This window comes from Taudactylus pleione, unplaced genomic scaffold (genome assembly GCF_031769625.1).
Source record: "Taudactylus pleione unplaced genomic scaffold, aTauple2 ptg000154l, whole genome shotgun sequence".
Classification (NCBI taxonomy): Eukaryota; Metazoa; Chordata; class Amphibia; order Anura; family Myobatrachidae; genus Taudactylus; species Taudactylus pleione.
The window spans coordinates 30415389-30438949 of NW_028284556.1; the positions used below are offsets into that span (position 1 = coordinate 30415389).

Sequence of the window (23561 nt, forward strand, 5' to 3'; positions counted from 1 at the left end):
GGAATGTTCATGTTTTTATCTATGTGGATTGTCAATTTTTAAATTACTGAAATTGATTGTATTCACCAGTTTTAAACTGTACAGCTATAATGATTGCTCTTGATTTTATAATAGAAATAGTTACTTTCTCTGTAATTTCACACAACCATGTTTTTGTTGAAAGATATACGGCTGTCAATTTTAAATTTCCCTAATTGATAACATTCTTTATTGTACATTTTTTGGAAGCTGAAATTAAAAACCACACCAGAAGGGGGGTTTGAATCCATGCAGATATAAATCCATTGGATTATAAGCCCAACACCTTAACCACTCGGCCATCCTGGTGCAGTAGCCAAAGCGTTTATCATGGTATGCACTATTGAAATGTTCATATTTTTTTCTATGTGCATTGTCAATTTTAAATTACTGAAATTGTAGGTATTAAACATTTTTAATGTGTACAACTATAACAATTGCTCTTGATTTTTTAATGGAAATAGCTGCTTTTTCTGTCCTTTTTCTGGATATAAATCCATTGGATCTTAAGTCCAACGCCTTAACCACTCGGCCATCCTGGTGCGGTAGCCAAGGAGTTTATCAAGATAAGCACTATTGAAATGTTCATCTTTTTTTCATCATGCTCTGTTAACTTGTCTTTAATCATTATACAGCTTTGAGTCTAAATAACTACATAGCTCTGATTTTTGTATATTAGAATACCTATATTTCTTCTTATCTCTGAAAGTATGTTTGGTATGACCTTCCTGCTGCAGTAGTTAAAGTGTTTTTCATGACAAGTACTGATGGAATGTTCATGTTTTTTTCTATGTGGATTGTCAATTTTTAAATTACTGAAATTTATTGTATTCACCATTTTTTAAAGTGTACAGCTATAACGATTGCTCTTGATTTTATAATAGAAATAGTTACTTTCTCTGTTATTTCACACGACCATGTTTTTGTTGAAAGATATACGGCTGTCAATTTTAAATTTCCCTAATTGATAACATTCTTTATTGTACATTTTTTGGAAGCTGAAATTAAAAACCACACCAGAAGGGGGGTTTGAATCCATGCAGATATAAATCCATTGGATTATAAGCCCAAAACCTTAACCACTCGGCCATCCTAGGCAAGTAGCCAAAGCGTTTATCATGATATGCACTATTGAAATGTTCATATTTTTTTCTATGTGCATTGTCAATTTTAAATTACTGAAATTGTAGGTATTAAACATTTTTAATGTGTACAACTATAACGATTGCTCTTGATTTTTTAATGGAAATAGCTGCTTTTTCTGTCCTTTCACATAAACACGGAGGATGTATTGCTGTCAGTTATTTTTCACTAATTGATGACATTCTTTATTGTACATATCTTGGAAGCTGAAATTAAAAACCATACCAGGAGTGAGGTTCGAACCCACGCGGATATAAATCCATTGGATCTTAAGTCCAACACCTTAACCACTCTGCCATCCTGGTGCGGTAGCCAAGGAGTTTATCAAGATAAGCACTATTGAAATGTTCATCTTTTTTTCAACATGCTCTGTTAACTTGTCTTTAATCATTATACAGCTTTGAGTCTAAATAACTACATAGCTCTGATTTTTGTATATTAGAATACCTATATTTCTTCTCATCTCTGAAAGTATGTTTGGTATGACATTCCTGCTGCAGTAGTTAAAGTGTTTTTCATGACAAGTACTGATGGAATGTTCATGTTTTTTTCTATGTGGATTGTCAATTTTTAAATTACTGAAATTGATTGTATTCACCATTTTTTAAACTGTACAGCTATAACGATTGCTCTTGATTTTATAATAGAAATAGTTACTTTCTCTGTAATTTCACACGACCATGTTTTTGTTGAAAGATATACGGCTGTCAATTTTAAATTTCCCTAATTGATAACATTCTTTATTGTACATTTTTTGGAAGCTGAAATTAAAAACCACACCAGAAGGGGGGTTTGAATCCATGCAGATATAAATCCATTGGATTATAAGCCCAACATCTTAACCACTCGGCCATCCTGGTGCAGTAGCCAAAGCGTTTATCATGGTATGCACTATTGAAATGTTCATATTTTTTTCTATGTGCATTGTCAATTTTAAATTACTGAAATTGTAGGTATCAAACATTTTTAATGTGTACAACTATAACGATTGCTCTTGATTTTTTAATGGAAATAGCTGCTTTTTCTGTCCTTTCACATAACTATGTTTTTATCGAGGATGTATTGCTGTCAGTTATTTTTCCCCAATTGATGACATTCTTTATTGTACATATCTTGGAAGCTGAAATTAAAAACCATACCAGGAGTGGGGTTCGAACCCACGCAGATATAAATCCATTGGATCTTAAGTCTAACGCCTTAACCACTCGGCCATCCTGGTGCGGTAGCCAAGGATTTTATCAAGATAAGCACTATTGAAATGTTCATCTTTTTTTCATCATGCTCTGTTAACTTGTCTTTAATCATTATACAGCTTTGAGTCTAAATAACTACATAGCTCTGATTTTTGTATATTAGAATACCTATATTTCTTCTTATCTCTGAAAGTATGTTTGGTATGACCTTCCTGCTGCAGTAGTTAAAGTGTTTTTCATGACAAGTACTGATGGAATGTTCATGTTTTTTTCTATGTGGATTGTCAATTTTTAAATTACTGAAATTGATTGTATTCACCATTTTTTAAAGTGTACAGCTATAACGATTGCTCTTGATTTTATAATAGAAATAGTTACTTTCTCTGTTATTTCACACGACCATGTTTTTGTTGAAAGATATACGGCTGTCAATTTTAAATTTCCCTAATTGATAACATTCTTTATTGTACATTTTTTGGAAGCTGAAATTAAAAACCACACCAGAAGGGGGGTTTGAATCCATGCAGATATAAATCCATTGGATTATAAGCCCAAAACCTTAACCACTCGGCCATCCTAGGCCAGTAGCCAAAGCGTTTATCATGATATGCACTATTGAAATGTTCATATTTTTTTCTATGTGCATTGTCAATTTTAAATTACTGAAATTGTAGGTATTAAACATTTTTAATGTGTACAACTATAACGATTGCTCTTGATTTTTTAATGGAAATAGCTGCTTTTTCTGTCCTTTCACATAAACACCGAGGATGTATTGCTGTCAGTTATTTTTCACTAATTGATGACATTCTTTATTGTACATATCTTGGAAGCTGAAATTAAAAACCATACCAGGAGTGAGGTTCGAACCCACGCGGATATAAATCCATTGGATCTTAAGTCCAACACCTTAACCACTCGGCCATCCTGGTGCGGTAGCCAAGGAGTTTATCAAGATAAGCACTATTGAAATCTTCATCTTTTTTTCAACATGCTCTGTTAACTTGTCTTTAATCATTATACAGCTTTGAGTCTAAATAACTACATAGCTCTGATTTTTGTATATTAGAATACCTATATTTCTTCTCATCTCTGAAAGTATGTTTGGTATGACATTCCTGCTGCAGTAGTTAAAGTGTTTTTCATGACAAGTACTGATGGAATGTTCATGTTTTTTTCTATGTGGATTGTCAATTTTTAAATTACTGAAATTGATTGTATTCACCATTTTTTAAACTGTACAGCTATAACGATTGCTCTTGATTTTATAATAGAAATAGTTACTTTCTCTGTAATTTCACACGACCATGTTTTTGTTGAAAGATATACGGCTGTCAATTTTAAATTTCCCTAATTGATAACATTCTTTATTGTACATTTTTTGGAAGCTGAAATTAAAAACCACACCAGAAGGGGGGTTTGAATCCATGCAGATATAAATCCATTGGATTATAAGCCCAACATCTTAACCACTCGGCCATCCTGGTGCAGTAGCCAAAGCGTTTATCATGGTATGCACTATTGAAATGTTCATATTTTTTTCTATGTGCATTGTCAATTTTAAATTACTGAAATTGTAGGTATCAAACATTTTTAATGTGTACAACTATAACGATTGCTCTTGATTTTTTAATGGAAATAGCTGCTTTTTCTGTCCTTTCACATAACTATGTTTTTATCGAGGATGTATTGCTGTCAGTTATTTTTCCCCAATTGATGACATTCTTTATTGTACATATCTTGGAAGCTGAAATTAAAAACCATACCAGGAGTGGGGTTCGAACCCACGCAGATATAAATCCATTGGATCTTAAGTCCAACGCCTTAACCACTCGGCCATCCTGGTGCGGTAGCCAAGGATTTTATCAAGATAAGCACTATTGAAATGTTCATCTTTTTTTCATCATGCTCTGTTAACTTGTCTTTAATCATTATACAGCTTTGAGTCTAAATAACCTCATAGCTCTGATTTTTGTATATTAGAATACCTATATTTCTTCTTATCTCTGAAAGTATGTTTGGTATGACCTTCCTGCTGCAGTAGTTAAAGTGTTTTTCATGACAAGTACTGATGGAATGTTCATGTTTTTTTCTATGTGGATTGTCAATTTTTAAATTACTGAAATTGATTGTATTCACCATTTTTTAAAGTGTACAGCTATAACGATTGCTCTTGATTTTATAATAGAAATAGTTACTTTCTCTGTTATTTCACACGACCATGTTTTTGTTGAAAGATATACGGCTGTCAATTTTAAATTTCCCTAATTGATAACATTCTTTATTGTACATTTTTTGGAAGCTGAAATTAAAAACCACACCAGAAGGGGGGTTTGAATCCATGCAGATATAAATCCATTGGATTATAAGCCCAAAACCTTAACCACTCGGCCATCCTAGGCAAGTAGCCAAAGCGTTTATCATGATATGCACTATTGAAATGTTCATATTTTTTTCTATGTGCATTGTCAATTTTAAATTACTGAAATTGTAGGTATTAAACATTTTTAATGTGTACAACTATAACGATTGCTCTTGATTTTTTAATGGAAATAGCTGCTTTTTCTGTCCTTTCACATAAACACCGAGGATGTATTGCTGTCAGTTATTTTTCACTAATTGATGACATTCTTTATTGTACATATCTTGGAAGCTGAAATTAAAAACCATACCAGGAGTGAGGTTCGAACCCACGCGGATATAAATCCATTGGATCTTAAGTGCAACACCTTAACCACTCGGCCATCCTGGTGCGGTAGCCAAGGAGTTTATCAAGATAAGCACTATTGAAATGTTCATCTTTTTTTCAACATGCTCTGTTAACTTGTCTTTAATCATTATACAGCTTTGAGTCTAAATAACTACATAGCTCTGATTTTTGTATATTAGAATACCTATATTTCTTCTCATCTCTGAAAGTATGTTTGGTATGACATTCCTCCTGCAGTAGTTAAAGTGTTTTTCATGACAAGTACTGATGGAATGTTCATGTTTTTTTCTATGTGGATTGTCAATTTTTAAATTACTGAAATTGTTTGTATTCACCATTTTTTAAAGTGTACAGCTATAATGATTGCTCTTGATTTTATAATAGAAATAGTTACTTTCTCTGTAATTTCACACGACCATATTTTTGTTGAAAGATATACGGCTGTCAATTTTAAATTTCCCTAATTGATAACATTCTTTATTGTACATTTTTTGGAAGCTGAAATTAAAAACCACACCAGAAGGGGGGTTTGAATCCATGCAGATATAAATCCATTGGATTATAAGCCCAACACCTTAACCACTCGGCCATCCTGGTGCAGTAGCCATGGAGTTTATCATGGTATGCACTATTGAAATGTTTATATTTTTTTCTATGTGCATTGTCAATTTTAAATTACTAAAATTGTAGGTATTAAACATTTTTAATGTGTACAACTATAACGATTGCTCTTGATTTTTTAATGGAAATAGCTGCTTTTTCTGTCCTTTCACATAAACACGGAGGATGTATTGCTGTCAGTTATTTTTCACTAATTGATGACATTCTTTATTGTACATATCTTGGAAGCTGAAATTAAAAACCATACCAGGAGTGAGGTTCGAACCCACGCGGATATAAATCCATTGGATCTTAAGTCCAACACCTTAACCACTCGGCCATCCTGGTGCGGTAGCCAAGGAGTTTATCAAGATAAGCACTATTGAAATGTTCATCTTTTTTTCAACATGCTCTGTTAACTTGTCTTTAATCATTATACAGCTTTGAGTCTAAATAACTACATAGCTCTGATTTTTGTATATTAGAATACCTATATTTCTTCTCATCTCTGAAAGTATGTTTGGTATGACATTCCTGCTGCAGTAGTTAAAGTGTTTTTCATGACAAGTACTGATGGAATGTTCATGTTTTTTTCTATGTGGATTGTCAATTTTTAAATTACTGAAATTGATTGTATTCACCATTTTTTAAACTGTACAGCTATAACGATTGCTCTTGATTTTATAATAGAAATAGTTACTTTCTCTGTAATTTCACACGACCATGTTTTTGTTGAAAGATATACGGCTGTCAATTTTAAATTTCCCTAATTGATAACATTCTTTATTGTACATTTTTTGGAAGCTGAAATTAAAAACCACACCAGAAGGGGGGTTTGAATCCATGCAGATATAAATCCATTGGATTATAAGCCCAACATCTTAACCACTCGGCCATCCTGGTGCAGTAGCCAAAGCGTTTATCATGGTATGCACTATTGAAATGTTCATATTTTTTTCTATGTGCATTGTCAATTTTAAATTACTGAAATTGTAGGTATCAAACATTTTTAATGTGTACAACTATAACGATTGCTCTTGATTTTTTAATGGAAATAGCTGCTTTTTCTGTCCTTTCACATAACTATGTTTTTATCGAGGATGTATTGCTGTCAGTTATTTTTCCCCAATTGATGACATTCTTTATTGTACATATCTTGGAAGCTGAAATTAAAAACCATACCAGGAGTGGGGTTCGAACCCACGCAGATATAAATCCATTGGATCTTAAGTCCAACGCCTTAACCACTCGGCCATCCTGGTGCGGTAGCCAAGGACTTTATCAAGATAAGCACTATTGAAATGTTCATCTTTTTTTCATCATGCTCTGTTAACTTGTCTTTAATCATTATACAGCTTTGAGTCTAAATAACTACATAGCTCTGATTTTTGTATATTAGAATACCTATATTTCTTCTTATCTCTGAAAGTATGTTTGGTATGACCTTCCTGCTGCAGTAGTTAAAGTGTTTTTCATGACAAGTACTGATGGAATGTTCATGTTTTTTTCTATGTGGATTGTCAATTTTTAAATTACTGAAATTGATTGTATTCACCATTTTTTAAAGTGTACAGCTATAACGATTGCTCTTGATTTTATAATAGAAATAGTTACTTTCTCTGTTATTTCACACGACCATGTTTTTGTTGAAAGATATACGGCTGTCAATTTTAAATTTCCCTAATTGATAACATTCTTTATTGTACATTTTTTGGAAGCTGAAATTAAAAACCACACCAGAAGGGGGGTTTGAATCCATGCAGATATAAATCCATTGGATTATAAGCCCAACACCTTAACCACTCGGCCATCCTGGTGCAGTAGCCATGGAGTTTATCATGGTATGCACTATTGAAATGTTCATATTTTTTTCTATGTGCATTGTCAATTTTAAATTACTAAAATTGTAGGTATTAAACATTTTTAATGTGTACAACTATAATGATTGCTCTTGAGTTTTTAATGGAAATAGCTGCTTTTTCTGTCCTTTCACATAACCATGTTTTTATCGAGGATGTATTGCTGTCAGTTATTTTTCCCTAATTGATGACATTCTTTATTGTACATATCTTGGAAGCTGAAATTAAAAACCATACCAGGAGTTGGGTTCGAACCCACGCAGATATAAATCCATTGGATCTTAAGTCCAACGCCTTAACCACTCGGCCATCCTGGTGCGGTAGCCAAGGAGTTTTTCAAGATAAGCACTATTGAAATGTTCATCTTTTTTTCATCATGCTCTGTTAACTTGTCTTTAATCATTATACAGCTTTGAGTCTAAATAACTACATAGCTCTGATTTTTGTATATTAGAATACCTATATTTCTTCTTATCTCTGAAAGTATGTTTGGTATGACCTTCCTGCTGCAGTAGTTAAAGTGTTTTTCATGACAAGTACTGATGGAATGTTCATGTTTTTTTCTATGTGGATTGTCAATTTTTAAATTACTGAAATTGATTATATTCACCATTTTTTAAAGTGTACAGCTATAACGATTGCTCTTGATTTTATAATAGAAATAGTTACTTTCTCTGTTATTTCACTTGACCATGTTTTTGTTGAAAGATATACGGCTGTCAATTTTAAATTTCCCTAATTGATATTCTTTATTGTACATTTTTTGGAAGCTGAAATTAAAAACCACACCAGAAGGGGGGTTTGAATCCATGCAGATATAAATCCATTGGATTATAAGCCCAACACCTTAACCACTCGGCCATCCTGGTGCAGTAGCCAAAGCGTTTATCATGGTATGCAATATTGAAATGTTCATATTTTTTTCTATGTGCATTGTCAATTTTAAATTACTGAAATTGTAGGTATCAAACATTTTTAATGTGTACAACTATAACGATTGCTCTTGATTTTTTAATGGAAACAGCTGCTTTTTCTGTCCTTTCCATGTTTTTATCGAGGATGTATTGCTGTCAGTTATTTTTCCCTAATTGATGACATTCTTTATTGTACATATCTTGGAAGCTGAAATTAAAAACCATACCAGGAGTGGGGTTCGAACCCACGCAGATATAAATCCATTGGATCTTAAGTCCAACGCCTTAACCACTCGGCCATCCTGGTGCAGTAGCCAAGGAGTTTATCAAGATAAACACTATTGAAATGTTCATCTTTTTTTCATCATGCTCTGTTAACTTGTCTTTAATCATTATACAGCTTTGAGTCTAAATAACTACATAGCTCTGATTTTTGTATATTAGAATACCTATATTTCTTCTTATCTCTGAAAGTATGTTTGGTATGACCTTCCTGCTGCAGTAGTTCAAGTCTTTTTCATGACAAGTACTGATGGAATGTTCATGTTTTTTTCTATGTGGATTGTCAATTTTTAAAGTACTGAAATTGTTTGTATTCACCATTTTTTAAAGTGTACAGCTATAATGATTGCTCTTGATTTTATAATAGAAATAGTTATTTTCTCTGTAATTTCACACGACCATATTTTTGTTGAAAGATATACGGCTGTCAATTTTAAATTTCCCTAATTGATAACATTCTTTATTGTTCATTTTTTGGAAGCTGAAATTAAAAACCACACCAGAAGGGGGGTTTGAATCCATGCAGATATAAATCCATTGGATTATAAGCCCAACACCTTAACCACTCGGCCATCCTGGTGCAGTAGCCAAAGCGTTTATCATGGTATGCAATATTGAAATGTTCATATTTTTTTCTATGTGCATTGTCAATTTTAAATTACTGAAATTGTAGGTATCAAACATTTTTAATGTGTACAACTATAACGATTGCTCTTGATTTTTTAATGGAAACAGCTGCTTTTTCTGTCCTTTCCATGTTTTTATCGAGGATGTATTGCTGTCAGTTATTTTTCCCTAATTGATGACATTCTTTATTGTACATATCTTGGAAGCTGAAATTAAAAACCATACCAGGAGTGGGGTTCGAACCCACGCAGATATAAATCCATTGGATCTTAAGTCCAACGCCTTAACCACTCGGCCATCCTGGTGCAGTAGCCAAGGAGTTTATCAAGATAAACACTATTGAAATGTTCATCTTTTTTTCATCATGCTCTGTTAACTTGTCTTTAATCATTATACAGCTTTGAGTCTAAATAACTACATAGCTCTGATTTTTGTATATTAGAATACCTATATTTCTTCTTATCTCTGAAAGTATGTTTGGTATGACCTTCCTGCTGCAGTAGTTAAAGTGTTTTTCATGACAAGTACTGATGGAATGTTCATGTTTTTTTCTATGTGGATTGTCAATTTTTAAATTACTGAAATTGATTGTATTCACCATTTTTTAAACTGTACAGGTATAACGATTGCTCTTGATTTTATAATAGAAATAGTTACTTTCTCTGTTATTTCACACGACCATGTTTTTGTTGAAAGATATATGGCTGTCAATTTTAATTTTCCCTAATTGATAACATTCTTTATTGTACATTTTTTGGAAGCTGAAATTAAAAACCACACCAGAATGGGGGTTTGAATCCATGCAGATATAAATCCATTGGATTATAAGCCCAACACCTTAACCACTCGGCCATCCTAGTCAAGTAGCCAAAGCGTTTATCATGGTATGCACTATTGAAATGTTCATATTTTTTTCTATGTGCATTGTCACTTTTAAATTACTGAAATTGTACGTATTAAACATTTTTAATGTGTACAACTATAACGATTGCTCTTGATTTTTTAATGGAAATAGCTGCTTTTTCTGTCCTTTCACATAACCATGTTTTTATCGAGGATGTATTGCTGCCAGTTATTTTTCCCTAATTGATGACATTCTTTATTGTACATATCTTGGAAGCTGAAATTAAAAACCATACCAGGAGTGGGGTTCGTACCCACGCGGCTATAAATCCATTGGATCTTAAGTCCAACACCTTAACCACTCGGCCATCCTGGTGCGGTAGCCAAGGAGTTGATCAAGATAAGCACTATTGAAATGTTCATCTTTTTTTCAACATGCTCTGTTAACTTGTCTTTAATCATTATACAGCTTTGAGTCTAAATAACTACATAGCTCTGATTTTTGTATATTAGAATACCTATATTTCTTCTCATCTCTGAAAGTATGTTTGGTATGACCTTCCTGCTGCGGTAGTTAAAGTGTTTTTCATGACAAGTACTGATGGAATGTTCATGTTTTTTTTAATGTGGATTGTCAATTTTTAAATTACTGAAATTGATTGTATTCACCATTTTTTAAACTGTACAGCTATAACGATTGCTCTTGATTTTACAATAGAAATAGTTACATTCTCTGTAATTTCACACGACCATGTTTTTGTTGATAGATATACAGCTGTCAATTTTAAATTTCCCTAATTGATAACATTCTTTATTGTACATTTTTTGGAAGCTGAAATTAAAAACCACACCAGAAGGGGGGTTTGAATCCATGCAGATATAAATCCATTGGATTATAAGCCCAACACCTTAACCACTCGGCCATCCTGGTGCGGTAGCCATGGAGTTTATCAAGATAAGCACTATTGAAATGTTCATCTTTTTTTCATCATGCTCTGTTAACTTGTCTTTAATCATTATACCGCTTTGAGTCTAAATAACTACATAGCTCTGATTTTTGTATATTAGAATACCTATATTTCTTCTTATCTCTGAAAGTATGTTTGGTATGACCTTCCTGCTGCAGTAGTTAAAGTGTTTTTCATGACAAGTACTGATGGAATGTTCATGTTTTTTTCTATGTGGATTGTCAATTTTTAAATTACTGAAATTGATTGTATTCACCATTTTTTAAACTGTACAGCTATAACGATTGCTCTTGATTTTATAATAGAAATAGTTACTTTCTCTGTAATTTCACACGACCATGTTTTTGTTGAAAGATGCAGTCAATTTTAAATTTCCCTAATTGATAACATTCTTTATTGTACATTTTTTGGAAGCTGAAATTAAAAACCACACCAGAAGTGGGGTTTGAATCCATGCAGATATAAATCCATTGGATAATAAGCCCAACACCTTAACCACTCGGCCATCCTGGTGCAGTAGCCAAAGCGTTTATCATGATATGCACTATTGAAATGTTCATATTTTTTTCTATGTGCATTGTCAATTTTAAATTACTGAAATTGTAGGTATTAAACATTTTTAAAGAGTACAACTATAACGATTGCTCTTGATTTTTTAATGGAAATAGCTTCTTTTTTTGTCCTTTCACATAACCATGTTTTTATCGAGGATGTATTGCTGTCAGTTATTTTTCACTAATTGATGACATTCTTTATTGTACATATCTTGGAAGCTGAAATTAAAAACCATACCAGGAGTGGGGGTCGAACCCACGCAGATATAAATCCATTGGATCTTAAGTCCAACGCCTTAACCACTCGGCCATCCTGGTGCGGTAGCAAAAGAGATTATCAAGATAAACACTATTGAAATGTTCATCTTTTTTTCATCATGCTCTGTTAACTTGTCTTTAATCATTATACAGCTTTGAGTCTAAATAACTACATAGCTCTGATTTTTGTATATTAGAATACCTATATTTTTTCTTATCTCTGAAAGTATGTTTGGTATGACCTTCCTGCTGCAGTAGTTAAAGTGTTTTTCATGACAAGTACTGATGGAATGTTCATGTTTTTTTCTATGTGGATTGTCAATTTTTAAATTACTGAAATTGATTGTATTCACCATTTTTTAAACTGTACAGGTATAACGATTGCTCTTGATTTTATAATAGAAATAGTTACTTTCTCTGTTATTTCACACGACCATGTTTTTGTTGAAAGATATACGTCTGTCAATTTTAAATTTCCCTAATTGATAACATTCTTTATTGTACAATTTTTGGAAGCTGAAATTAAAAACCACACCAGAAGGGGGGTCTGAATCCATGCAGATATAAATCCATTGGATTATAAGCCCAACACCTTAACCACTCGGCCATCCTGGTGCGGTAGCCAAGGAGTTTATCAAGATAAGCACTATTGAAATGTTCATCTTTTTTTCATCATGCTCTGTTAACTTGTCTTTAATCATTATACCGCTTTGAGTCTAAATAACTACATAGCTCTGATTTTTGTATATTAGAATACCTATATTTCTTCTTATCTCTGAAAGTATGTTTGGTATGACCTTCCTGCTGCAGTAGTTAAAGTGTTTTTCATGACAAGTACTGATGGAATGTTCATGTTTTTTTCTATGTGGATTGTCAATTTTTAAATTACTGAAATTGTTTGTATTCACCATTTTTTAAACTGTACAGCTATAACGATTGCTCTTGATTTTATAATAGAAATAGTTACTTTCTCTGTAATTTCACACGACCATGTTTTTGTTGAAAGATGCAGTCAATTTTAAATTTCCCTAATTGATAACATTCTTTATTGTACATTTTTTGGAAGCTGAAATTAAAAACCACACCAGAAGTGGGGTTTGAATCCATGCAGATATAAATCCATTGGATAATAAGCCCAACACCTTAACCACTCGGCCATCCTGGTGCAGTAGCCAAAGCGTTTATCATGATATGCACTATTGAAATGTTCATATTTTTTTCTATGTGCATTGTCAATTTTAAATTACTGAAATTGTAGGTATTAAACATTTTTAAAGTGTACAACTATAACGATTGCTCTTGATTTTTTAATGGAAATAGCTTCTTTTTTTGTCCTTTCACATAACCATGTTTTTATAGAGGATGTATTGCTGTCAGTTATTTTTCACTAATTGATGACATTCTTTATTGTACATATCTTGGAAGCTGAAATTAAAAACCATACCAGGAGTGGGGTTCGAACCCACGCGGATATAAATCCATTGGATCTTAAGTCCAACGCCTTAACCACTCAGCCATCCTGGTGCGGTAGCCAAGGAGTTTATCAAGATAAGCACTATTGAAATGTTCATCTTTTTTTCATCATGCTCTGTTAACTTGTCTTTAATCATTATACAGCTTTGAGTCTAAATAACTACATAGCTCTGATTTTTGTATATTAGAATACCTATATTTCTTCTTATCTCTGAAAGTATGTTTGGTATGACCTTCCTGCTGCAGTAGTTCAAGTGTTTTTCATGACAAGTACTGATGGAATGTTCATGTTTTTTTCTATGTGGATTGTCAATTTTTAAAGTACTGAAATTGTTTGTATTCACCATTTTTTAAAGTGTACAGCTATAATGATTGCTCTTGATTTTATAATAGAAATAGTTACTTTCTCTGTAATTTCACACGACCATATTTTTGTTGAAAGATATACGGCTGTCAATTTTAAATTTCCCTAATTGATAACATTCTTTATTGTACATTTTTTGGAAGCTGAAATTAAAAACCACACCAGAAGGGGGGTTTGAATCCATGCAGATATAAATCCATTGGATTATAAGCCCAACACCTTAACCACTCGGCCATCCTGGTGCAGTAGCCATGGAGTTTATCATGGTATGCACTATTGAAATGTTTATATTTTTTTCTATGTGCATTGTCAATTTTAAATTACTAAAATTGTAGGTATTAAACATTTTTAATGTGTACAACTATAACGATTGCTCTTGATTTTTTAATGGAAATAGCTGCTTTTTCTGTCCTTTCACATAAACACGGAGGATGTATTGCTGTCAGTTATTTTTCACTAATTGATGACATTCTTTATTGTACATATCTTGGAAGCTGAAATTAAAAACCATACCAGGAGTGAGGTTCGAACCCACGCGGATATAAATCCATTGGATCTTAAGTCCAACACCTTAACCACTCGGCCATCCTGGTGCGGTAGCCAAGGAGTTTATCAAGATAAGCACTATTGAAATGTTCATCTTTTTTTCAACATGCTCTGTTAACTTGTCTTTAATCATTATACAGCTTTGAGTCTAAATAACTACATAGCTCTGATTTTTGTATATTAGAATACCTATATTTCTTCTCATCTCTGAAAGTATGTTTGGTATGACATTCCTGCTGCAGTAGTTAAAGTGTTTTTCATGACAAGTACTGATGGAATGTTCATGTTTTTTTCTATGTGGATTGTCAATTTTTAAATTACTGAAATTGATTGTATTCACCATTTTTTAAACTGTACAGCTATAACGATTGCTCTTGATTTTATAATAGAAATAGTTACTTTCTCTGTAATTTCACACGACCATGTTTTTGTTGAAAGATATACGGCTGTCAATTTTAAATTTCCCTAATTGATAACATTCTTTATTGTACATTTTTTGGAAGCTGAAATTAAAAACCACACCAGAAGGGGGGTTTGAATCCATGCAGATATAAATCCATTGGATTATAAGCCCAACATCTTAACCACTCGGCCATCCTGGTGCAGTAGCCAAAGCGTTTATCATGGTATGCACTATTGAAATGTTCATATTTTTTTCTATGTGCATTGTCAATTTTAAATTACTGAAATTGTAGGTATCAAACATTTTTAATGTGTACAACTATAACGATTGCTCTTGATTTTTTAATGGAAATAGCTGCTTTTTCTGTCCTTTCACATAACTATGTTTTTATCGAGGATGTATTGCTGTCAGTTATTTTTCCCCAATTGATGACATTCTTTATTGTACATATCTTGGAAGCTGAAATTAAAAACCATACCAGGAGTGGGGTTCGAACCCACGCAGATATAAATCCATTGGATCTTAAGTCCAACGCCTTAACCACTCGGCCATCCTGGTGCGGTAGCCAAGGATTTTATCAAGATAAGCACTATTGAAATGTTCATCTTTTTTTCATCATGCTCTGTTAACTTGTCTTTAATCATTATACAGCTTTGAGTCTAAATAACCTCATAGCTCTGATTTTTGTATATTAGAATACCTATATTTCTTCTTATCTCTGAAAGTATGTTTGGTATGACCTTCCTGCTGCAGTAGTTAAAGTGTTTTTCATGACAAGTACTGATGGAATGTTCATGTTTTTTTCTATGTGGATTGTCAATTTTTAAATTACTGAAATTGATTGTATTCACCATTTTTTAAAGTGTACAGCTATAACGATTGCTCTTGATTTTATAATAGAAATAGTTACTTTCTCTGTTATTTCACACGACCATGTTTTTGTTGAAAGATATACGGCTGTCAATTTTAAATTTCCCTAATTGATAACATTCTTTATTGTACATTTTTTGGAAGCTGAAATTAAAAACCACACCAGAAGGGGGGTTTGAATCCATGCAGATATAAATCCATTGGATTATAAGCCCAAAACCTTAACCACTCGGCCATCCTAGGCAAGTAGCCAAAGCGTTTATCATGATATGCACTATTGAAATGTTCATATTTTTTTCTATGTGCATTGTCAATTTTAAATTACTGAAATTGTAGGTATTAAACATTTTTAATGTGTACAACTATAACGATTGCTCTTGATTTTTTAATGGAAATAGCTGCTTTTTCTGTCCTTTCACATAAACACCGAGGATGTATTGCTGTCAGTTATTTTTCACTAATTGATGACATTCTTTATTGTACATATCTTGGAAGCTGAAATTAAAAACCATACCAGGAGTGAGGTTCGAACCCACGCGGATATAAATCCATTGGATCTTAAGTGCAACACCTTAACCACTCGGCCATCCTGGTGCGGTAGCCAAGGAGTTTATCAAGATAAGCACTATTGAAATGTTCATCTTTTTTTCAACATGCTCTGTTAACTTGTCTTTAATCATTATACAGCTTTGAGTCTAAATAACTACATAGCTCTGATTTTTGTATATTAGAATACCTATATTTCTTCTCATCTCTGAAAGTATGTTTGGTATGACATTCCTCCTGCAGTAGTTAAAGTGTTTTTCATGACAAGTACTGATGGAATGTTCATGTTTTTTTCTATGTGGATTGTCAATTTTTAAATTACTGAAATTGATTGTATTCACCATTTTTTAAACTGTACAGCTATAACGATTGCTCTTGATTTTATAATAGAAATAGTTACTTTCTCTGTAATTTCACACGACCATGTTTTTGTTGAAAGATATACGGCTGTCAATTTTAAATTTCCCTAATTGATAACATTCTTTATTGTACATTTTTTGGAAGCTGAAATTAAAAACCACACCAGAAGGGGGGTTTGAATCCATGCAGATATAAATCCATTAGATTATAAGCCCAACATTTTAACCACTCGGCCATCCTGGTGCAGTAGCCAAAGCGTTTATCATGGTATGCACTATTGAAATGTTCATATTTTTTTCTATGTGCATTGTCAATTTTAAATGACTGAAATTGTAGGTATCAAACATTTTTAATGTGTACAACTATAACGATTGCTCTTGATTTTTTAATGGAAATAGCTGCTTTTTCTGTCCTTTCACATAACCATGTTTTTATCGAGGATGTATTGCTGTCAGTTATTTTTCCCTAATTGATGACATTCTTTATTGTACATATCTTGGAAGCTGAAATTAAAAACCATACCAGGAGTGGGGTTCGAACCCACGCAGATATAAATCCATTGGATCTTAAGTCCAACGCCTTAACCACTCGGCCATCCTGGTGCGGTAGCCAAGGAGTTTATCAAGATAAACACTATTGAAATGTTCATCTTTTTTTCATCATGCTCTGTTAACTTGTCTTTAATCATTATACAGCTTTGAGTCTAAATAACTACATAGCTCTGATTTTTGTATATTAGAATACCTATATTTCTTCTTATCTCTGAAAGTATGTTTGGTATGACCTTCCTGCTGCAGTAGTTCAAGTGTTTTTCATGACAAGTACTGATGGAATGTTCATGTTTTTTTCTATGTGGATTGTCAATTTTTAAAGTACTGAAATTGTTTGTATTCACCATTTTTTAAAGTGTACAGCTATAATGATTGCTCTTGATTTTATAATAGAAATAGTTACTTTCTCTGTAATTTCACACGACCATATTTTTGTTGAAAGATATACGGCTGTCAATTTTAAATTTCCCTAATTGATAACATTCTTTATTGTACATTTTTTGGAAGCTGAAATTAAAAACCACACCAGAAGGGGGGTTTGAATCCATGCAGATATAAATCCATTGGATTATAAGCCCAACACCTTAACCACTCGGCCATCCTGGTGCAGTAGCCATGGAGTTTATCATGGTATGCACTATTGAAATGTTTATATTTTTTTCTATGTGCATTGTCAATTTTAAATTACTAAAATTGTAGGTATTAAACATTTTTAATGTGTACAACTATAACGATTGCTCTTGATTTTTTAATGGAAATAGCTGCTTTTTCTGTCCTTTCACATAAACACGGAGGATGTATTGCTGTCAGTTATTTTTCACTAATTGATGACATTCTTTATTGTACATATCTTGGAAGCTGAAATTAAAAACCATACCAGGAGTGAGGTTCGAACCCACGCGGATATAAATCCATTGGATCTTAAGTCCAACACCTTAACCACTCGGCCATCCTGGTGCGGTAGCCAAGGAGTTTATCAAGATAAGCACTATTGAAATGTTCATCTTTTTTTCAACATGCTCTGTTAACTTGTCTTTAATCATTATACAGCTTTGAGTCTAAATAACTACATAGCTCTGATTTTTGTATATTAGAATACCTATATTTCTTCTCATCTCTGAAAGTATGTTTGGTATGACATTCCTGCTGCAGTAGTTAAAGTGTTTTTCATGACAAGTACTGATGGAATGTTCATGTTTTTTTCTATGTGGATTGTCAATTTTTAAATTACTGAAATTGATTGTATTCACCATTTTTTAAACTGTACAGCTATAACGATTGCTCTTGATTTTATAATAGAAATAGTTACTTTCTCTGTAATTTCACACGACCATGTTTTTGTTGAAAGATATACGGCTGTCAATTTTAAATTTCCCTAATTGATAACATTCTTTATTGTACATTTTTTGGAAGCTGAAATTAAAAACCACACCAGAAGGGGGGTTTGAATCCATGCAGATATAAATCCATTGGATTATAAGCCCAACATCTTAACCACTCGGCCATCCTGGTGCAGTAGCCAAAGCGTTTATCATGGTATGCACTATTGAAATGTTCATATTTTTTTCTATGTGCATTGTCAATTTTAAATTACTGAAATTGTAGGTATCAAACATTTTTAATGTGTACAACTATAACGATTGCTCTTGATTTTTTAATGGAAATAGCTGCTTTTTCTGTCCTTTCACATAACTATGTTTTTATCGAGGATGTATTGCTGTCAGTTATTTTTCCCCAATTGATGACATTCTTTATTGTACATATCTTGGAAGCTGAAATTAAAAACCATACCAGGAGTGGGGTTCGAACCCACGCAGATATAAATCCATTGGATCTTAAGTCCAACGCCTTAACCACTCGGCCATCCTGGTGCGGTAGCCAAGGACTTTATCAAGATAAGCACTATTGAAATGTTCATCTTTTTTTCATCATGCTCTGTTAACTTGTCTTTAATCATTATACAGCTTTGAGTCTAAATAACTACATAGCTCTGATTTTTGTATATTAGAATACCTATATTTCTTCTTATCTCTGAAAGTATGTTTGGTATGACCTTCCTGCTGCAGTAGTTAAAGTGTTTTTCATGACAAGTACTGATGGAATGTTCATGTTTTTTTCTATGTGGATTGTCAATTTTTAAATTACTGAAATTGATTGTATTCACCATTTTTTAAAGTGTACAGCTATAACGATTGCTCTTGATTTTATAATAGAAATAGTTACTTTCTCTGTTATTTCACACGACCATGTTTTTGTTGAAAGATATACGGCTGTCAATTTTAAATTTCCCTAATTGATAACATTCTTTATTGTACATTTTTTGGAAGCTGAAATTAAAAACCACACCAGAAGGGGGGTTTGAATCCATGCAGATATAAATCCATTGGATTATAAGCCCAACACCTTAACCACTCGGCCATCCTGGTGCAGTAGCCATGGAGTTTATCATGGTATGCACTATTGAAATGTTCATATTTTTTTCTATGTGCATTGTCAATTTTAAATTACTAAAATTGTAGGTATTAAACATTTTTAATGTGTACAACTATAATGATTGCTCTTGAGTTTTTAATGGAAATAGCTGCTTTTTCTGTCCTTTCACATAACCATGTTTTTATCGAGGATGTATTGCTGTCAGTTATTTTTCCCTAATTGATGACATTCTTTATTGTACATATCTTGGAAGCTGAAATTAAAAACCATACCAGGAGTTGGGTTCGAACCCACGCAGATATAAATCCATTGGATCTTAAGTCCAACGCCTTAACCACTCGGCCATCCTGGTGCGGTAGCCAAGGAGTTTTTCAAGATAAGCACTATTGAAATGTTCATCTTTTTTTCATCATGCTCTGTTAACTTGTCTTTAATCATTATACAGCTTTGAGTCTAAATAACTACATAGCTCTGATTTTTGTATATTAGAATACCTATATTTCTTCTTATCTCTGAAAGTATGTTTGGTATGACCTTCCTGCTGCAGTAGTTAAAGTGTTTTTCATGACAAGTACTGATGGAATGTTCATGTTTTTTTCTATGTGGATTGTCAATTTTTAAATTACTGAAATTGATTATATTCACCATTTTTTAAAGTGTACAGCTATAACGATTGCTCTTGATTTTATAATAGAAATAGTTACTTTCTCTGTTATTTCACTTGACCATGTTTTTGTTGAAAGATATACGGCTGTCAATTTTAAATTTCCCTAATTGATATTCTTTATTGTACATTTTTTGGAAGCTGAAATTAAAAACCACACCAGAAGGGGGGTTTGAATCCATGCAGATATAAATCCATTGGATTATAAGCCCAACACCTTAACCACTCGGCCATCCTGGTGCAGTAGCCAAAGCGTTTATCATGGTATGCAATATTGAAATGTTCATATTTTTTTCTATGTGCATTGTCAATTTTAAATTACTGAAATTGTAGGTATCAAACATTTTTAATGTGTACAACTATAACGATTGCTCTTGATTTTTTAATGGAAACAGCTGCTTTTTCTGTCCTTTCCATGTTTTTATCGAGGATGTATTGCTGTCAGTTATTTTTCCCTAATTGATGACATTCTTTATTGTACATATCTTGGAAGCTGAAATTAAAAACCATACCAGGAGTGGGGTTCGAACCCACGCAGATATAAATCCATTGGATCTTAAGTCCAACGCCTTAACCACTCGGCCATCCTGGTGCAGTAGCCAAGGAGTTTATCAAGATAAACACTATTGAAATGTTCATCTTTTTTTCATCATGCTCTGTTAACTTGTCTTTAATCATTATACAGCTTTGAGTCTAAATAACTACATAGCTCTGATTTTTGTATATTAGAATACCTATATTTCTTCTTATCTCTGAAAGTATGTTTGGTATGACCTTCCTGCTGCAGTAGTTCAAGTCTTTTTCATGACAAGTACTGATGGAATGTTCATGTTTTTTTCTATGTGGATTGTCAATTTTTAAAGTACTGAAATTGTTTGTATTCACCATTTTTTAAAGTGTACAGCTATAATGATTGCTCTTGATTTTATAATAGAAATAGTTATTTTCTCTGTAATTTCACACGACCATATTTTTGTTGAAAGATATACGGCTGTCAATTTTAAATTTCCCTAATTGATAACATTCTTTATTGTACATTTTTTGGAAGCTGAAATTAAAAACCACACCAGAAGGGGGGTTTGAATCCATGCAGATATAAATCCATTGGATTATAAGCCCAACACCTTAACCACTTGGCCATCCTGGTGCAGTAGCCAAAGCGTTTATCATGGTATGCAATATTGAAATGTTCATATTTTTTTCTATGTGCATTGTCAATTTTAAATTACTGAAATTGTAGGTATCAAACATTTTTAATGTGTACAACTATAACGATTGCTCTTGATTTTTTAATGGAAACAGCTGCTTTTTCTGTCCTTTCCATGTTTTTATCGAGGATGTATTGCTGTCAGTTATTTTTCCCTAATTGATGACATTCTTTATTGTACATATCTTGGAAGCTGAAATTAAAAACCATACCAGGAGTGGGGTTCGAACCCACGCAGATATAAATCCATTGGATCTTAAGTCCAACGCCTTAACCACTCGGCCATCCTGGTGCAGTAGCCAAGGAGTTTATCAAGATAAACACTATTGAAATGTTCATCTTTTTTTCATCATGCTCTGTTAACTTGTCTTTAATCATTATACAGCTTTGAGTCTAAATAACTACATAGCTCTGATTTTTGTATATTAGAATACCTATATTTCTTCTTATCTCTGAAAGTATGTTTGGTATGACCTTCCTGCTGCAGTAGTTAAAGTGTTTTTCATGACAAGTACTGATGGAATGTTCATGTTTTTTTCTATGTGGATTGTCAATTTTTAAATTACTGAAATTGATTGTATTCACCATTTTTTAAACTGTACAGGTATAACGATTGCTCTTGATTTTATAATAGAAATAGTTACTTTCTCTGTTATTTCACACGACCATGTTTTTGTTGAAAGATATATGGCTGTCAATTTTAATTTTCCCTAATTGATAACATTCTTTATTGTACATTTTTTGGAAGCTGAAATTAAAAACCACACCAGAATGGGGGTTTGAATCCATGCAGATATAAATCCATTGGATTATAAGCCCAACACCTTAACCACTCGGCCATCCTAGTCAAGTAGCCAAAGCGTTTATCATGGTATGCACTATTGAAATGTTCATATTTTTTTCTATGTGCATTGTCACTTTTAAATTACTGAAATTGTACGTATTAAACATTTTTAATGTGTACAACTATAACGATTGCTCTTGATTTTTTAATGGAAATAGCTGCTTTTTCTGTCCTTTCACATAACCATGTTTTTATCGAGGATGTATTGCTGCCAGTTATTTTTCCCTAATTGATGACATTCTTTATTGTACATATCTTGGAAGCTGAAATTAAAAACCATACCAGGAGTGGGGTTCGTACCCACGCGGCTATAAATCCATTGGATCTTAAGTCCAACACCTTAACCACTCGGCCATCCTGGTGCGGTAGCCAAGGAGTTGATCAAGATAAGCACTATTGAAATGTTCATCTTTTTTTCAACATGCTCTGTTAACTTGTCTTTAATCATTATACAGCTTTGAGTCTAAATAACTACATAGCTCTGATTTTTGTATATTAGAATACCTATATTTCTTCTCATCTCTGAAAGTATGTTTGGTATGACCTTCCTGCTGCGGTAGTTAAAGTGTTTTTCATGACAAGTACTGATGGAATGTTCATGTTTTTTTTAATGTGGATTGTCAATTTTTAAATTACTGAAATTGATTGTATTCACCATTTTTTAAACTGTACAGCTATAACGATTGCTCTTGATTTTACAATAGAAATAGTTACATTCTCTGTAATTTCACACGACCATGTTTTTGTTGATAGATATACAGCTGTCAATTTTAAATTTCCCTAATTGATAACATTCTTTATTGTACATTTTTTGGAAGCTGAAATTAAAAACCACACCAGAAGGGGGGTTTGAATCCATGCAGATATAAATCCATTGGATTATAAGCCCAACACCTTAACCACTCGGCCATCCTGGTGCGGTAGCCAAGGAGTTTATCAAGATAAGCACTATTGAAATGTTCATCTTTTTTTCATCATGCTCTGTTAACTTGTCTTTAATCATTATACCGCTTTGAGTCTAAATAACTACATAGCTCTGATTTTTGTATATTAGAATACCTATATTTCTTCTTAGTTCTGAAAGTATGTTTGGTATGACCTTCCTGCTGCAGTAGTTAAAGTGTTTTTCATGACAAGTACTGATGGAATGTTCATGTTTTTTTCTATGTGGATTGTCAATTTTTAAATTACTGAAATTGATTGTATTCACCATTTTTTAAACTGTACAGCTATAACGATTGCTCTTGATTTTATAATAGAAATAGTTACTTTCTCTGTAATTTCACACGACCATGTTTTTGTTGAAAGATGCAGTCAATTTTAAATTTCCC

General features: G+C 32.7%; 23 non-coding genes across 23 annotated transcripts; all 23 read right to left on the reverse strand.

Moving 5' to 3' along the window:
• Positions 1-1383: 1383 nt before the first annotated feature.
• Positions 1384-1466, reverse strand: TRNAL-UAA (transfer RNA leucine (anticodon UAA)). Its single transcript has one exon. It is a non-coding gene; the product is annotated as a tRNA-Leu (tRNA).
• An 831-nt stretch (positions 1467-2297) lies between these two features.
• Positions 2298-2380, reverse strand: TRNAL-UAA (transfer RNA leucine (anticodon UAA)). The gene has a single exon. It is a non-coding gene; the product is annotated as a tRNA-Leu (tRNA).
• Positions 2381-3203: 823 nt separating this feature from the next.
• On the reverse strand, positions 3204-3286 carry TRNAL-UAA (transfer RNA leucine (anticodon UAA)). Its single transcript has one exon. It is a non-coding gene; the product is annotated as a tRNA-Leu (tRNA).
• An 831-nt stretch (positions 3287-4117) lies between these two features.
• On the reverse strand, positions 4118-4200 carry TRNAL-UAA (transfer RNA leucine (anticodon UAA)). The gene has a single exon. It is a non-coding gene; the product is annotated as a tRNA-Leu (tRNA).
• Positions 4201-5023: 823 nt separating this feature from the next.
• On the reverse strand, positions 5024-5106 carry TRNAL-UAA (transfer RNA leucine (anticodon UAA)). Its single transcript has one exon. It is a non-coding gene; the product is annotated as a tRNA-Leu (tRNA).
• An 823-nt stretch (positions 5107-5929) lies between these two features.
• Positions 5930-6012, reverse strand: TRNAL-UAA (transfer RNA leucine (anticodon UAA)). The gene has a single exon. It is a non-coding gene; the product is annotated as a tRNA-Leu (tRNA).
• Positions 6013-6843: 831 nt separating this feature from the next.
• TRNAL-UAA (transfer RNA leucine (anticodon UAA)) lies at positions 6844-6926 on the reverse strand. Its single transcript has one exon. It is a non-coding gene; the product is annotated as a tRNA-Leu (tRNA).
• Positions 6927-7757: 831 nt separating this feature from the next.
• TRNAL-UAA (transfer RNA leucine (anticodon UAA)) lies at positions 7758-7840 on the reverse strand. The gene has a single exon. It is a non-coding gene; the product is annotated as a tRNA-Leu (tRNA).
• Positions 7841-8661: 821 nt separating this feature from the next.
• Positions 8662-8744, reverse strand: TRNAL-UAA (transfer RNA leucine (anticodon UAA)). Its single transcript has one exon. It is a non-coding gene; the product is annotated as a tRNA-Leu (tRNA).
• Positions 8745-9568: 824 nt separating this feature from the next.
• TRNAL-UAA (transfer RNA leucine (anticodon UAA)) lies at positions 9569-9651 on the reverse strand. The gene has a single exon. It is a non-coding gene; the product is annotated as a tRNA-Leu (tRNA).
• An 831-nt stretch (positions 9652-10482) lies between these two features.
• Positions 10483-10565, reverse strand: TRNAL-UAA (transfer RNA leucine (anticodon UAA)). The gene has a single exon. It is a non-coding gene; the product is annotated as a tRNA-Leu (tRNA).
• Positions 10566-11946: 1381 nt separating this feature from the next.
• On the reverse strand, positions 11947-12029 carry TRNAL-UAA (transfer RNA leucine (anticodon UAA)). Its single transcript has one exon. It is a non-coding gene; the product is annotated as a tRNA-Leu (tRNA).
• Positions 12030-13410: 1381 nt separating this feature from the next.
• Positions 13411-13493, reverse strand: TRNAL-UAA (transfer RNA leucine (anticodon UAA)). The gene has a single exon. It is a non-coding gene; the product is annotated as a tRNA-Leu (tRNA).
• An 823-nt stretch (positions 13494-14316) lies between these two features.
• TRNAL-UAA (transfer RNA leucine (anticodon UAA)) lies at positions 14317-14399 on the reverse strand. The gene has a single exon. It is a non-coding gene; the product is annotated as a tRNA-Leu (tRNA).
• Positions 14400-15230: 831 nt separating this feature from the next.
• Positions 15231-15313, reverse strand: TRNAL-UAA (transfer RNA leucine (anticodon UAA)). Its single transcript has one exon. It is a non-coding gene; the product is annotated as a tRNA-Leu (tRNA).
• An 823-nt stretch (positions 15314-16136) lies between these two features.
• Positions 16137-16219, reverse strand: TRNAL-UAA (transfer RNA leucine (anticodon UAA)). Its single transcript has one exon. It is a non-coding gene; the product is annotated as a tRNA-Leu (tRNA).
• An 831-nt stretch (positions 16220-17050) lies between these two features.
• On the reverse strand, positions 17051-17133 carry TRNAL-UAA (transfer RNA leucine (anticodon UAA)). Its single transcript has one exon. It is a non-coding gene; the product is annotated as a tRNA-Leu (tRNA).
• An 823-nt stretch (positions 17134-17956) lies between these two features.
• On the reverse strand, positions 17957-18039 carry TRNAL-UAA (transfer RNA leucine (anticodon UAA)). Its single transcript has one exon. It is a non-coding gene; the product is annotated as a tRNA-Leu (tRNA).
• Positions 18040-18870: 831 nt separating this feature from the next.
• Positions 18871-18953, reverse strand: TRNAL-UAA (transfer RNA leucine (anticodon UAA)). Its single transcript has one exon. It is a non-coding gene; the product is annotated as a tRNA-Leu (tRNA).
• Positions 18954-19784: 831 nt separating this feature from the next.
• On the reverse strand, positions 19785-19867 carry TRNAL-UAA (transfer RNA leucine (anticodon UAA)). The gene has a single exon. It is a non-coding gene; the product is annotated as a tRNA-Leu (tRNA).
• An 821-nt stretch (positions 19868-20688) lies between these two features.
• Positions 20689-20771, reverse strand: TRNAL-UAA (transfer RNA leucine (anticodon UAA)). The gene has a single exon. It is a non-coding gene; the product is annotated as a tRNA-Leu (tRNA).
• An 824-nt stretch (positions 20772-21595) lies between these two features.
• On the reverse strand, positions 21596-21678 carry TRNAL-UAA (transfer RNA leucine (anticodon UAA)). Its single transcript has one exon. It is a non-coding gene; the product is annotated as a tRNA-Leu (tRNA).
• Positions 21679-22509: 831 nt separating this feature from the next.
• Positions 22510-22592, reverse strand: TRNAL-UAA (transfer RNA leucine (anticodon UAA)). The gene has a single exon. It is a non-coding gene; the product is annotated as a tRNA-Leu (tRNA).
• Positions 22593-23561: the final 969 nt, after the last annotated feature.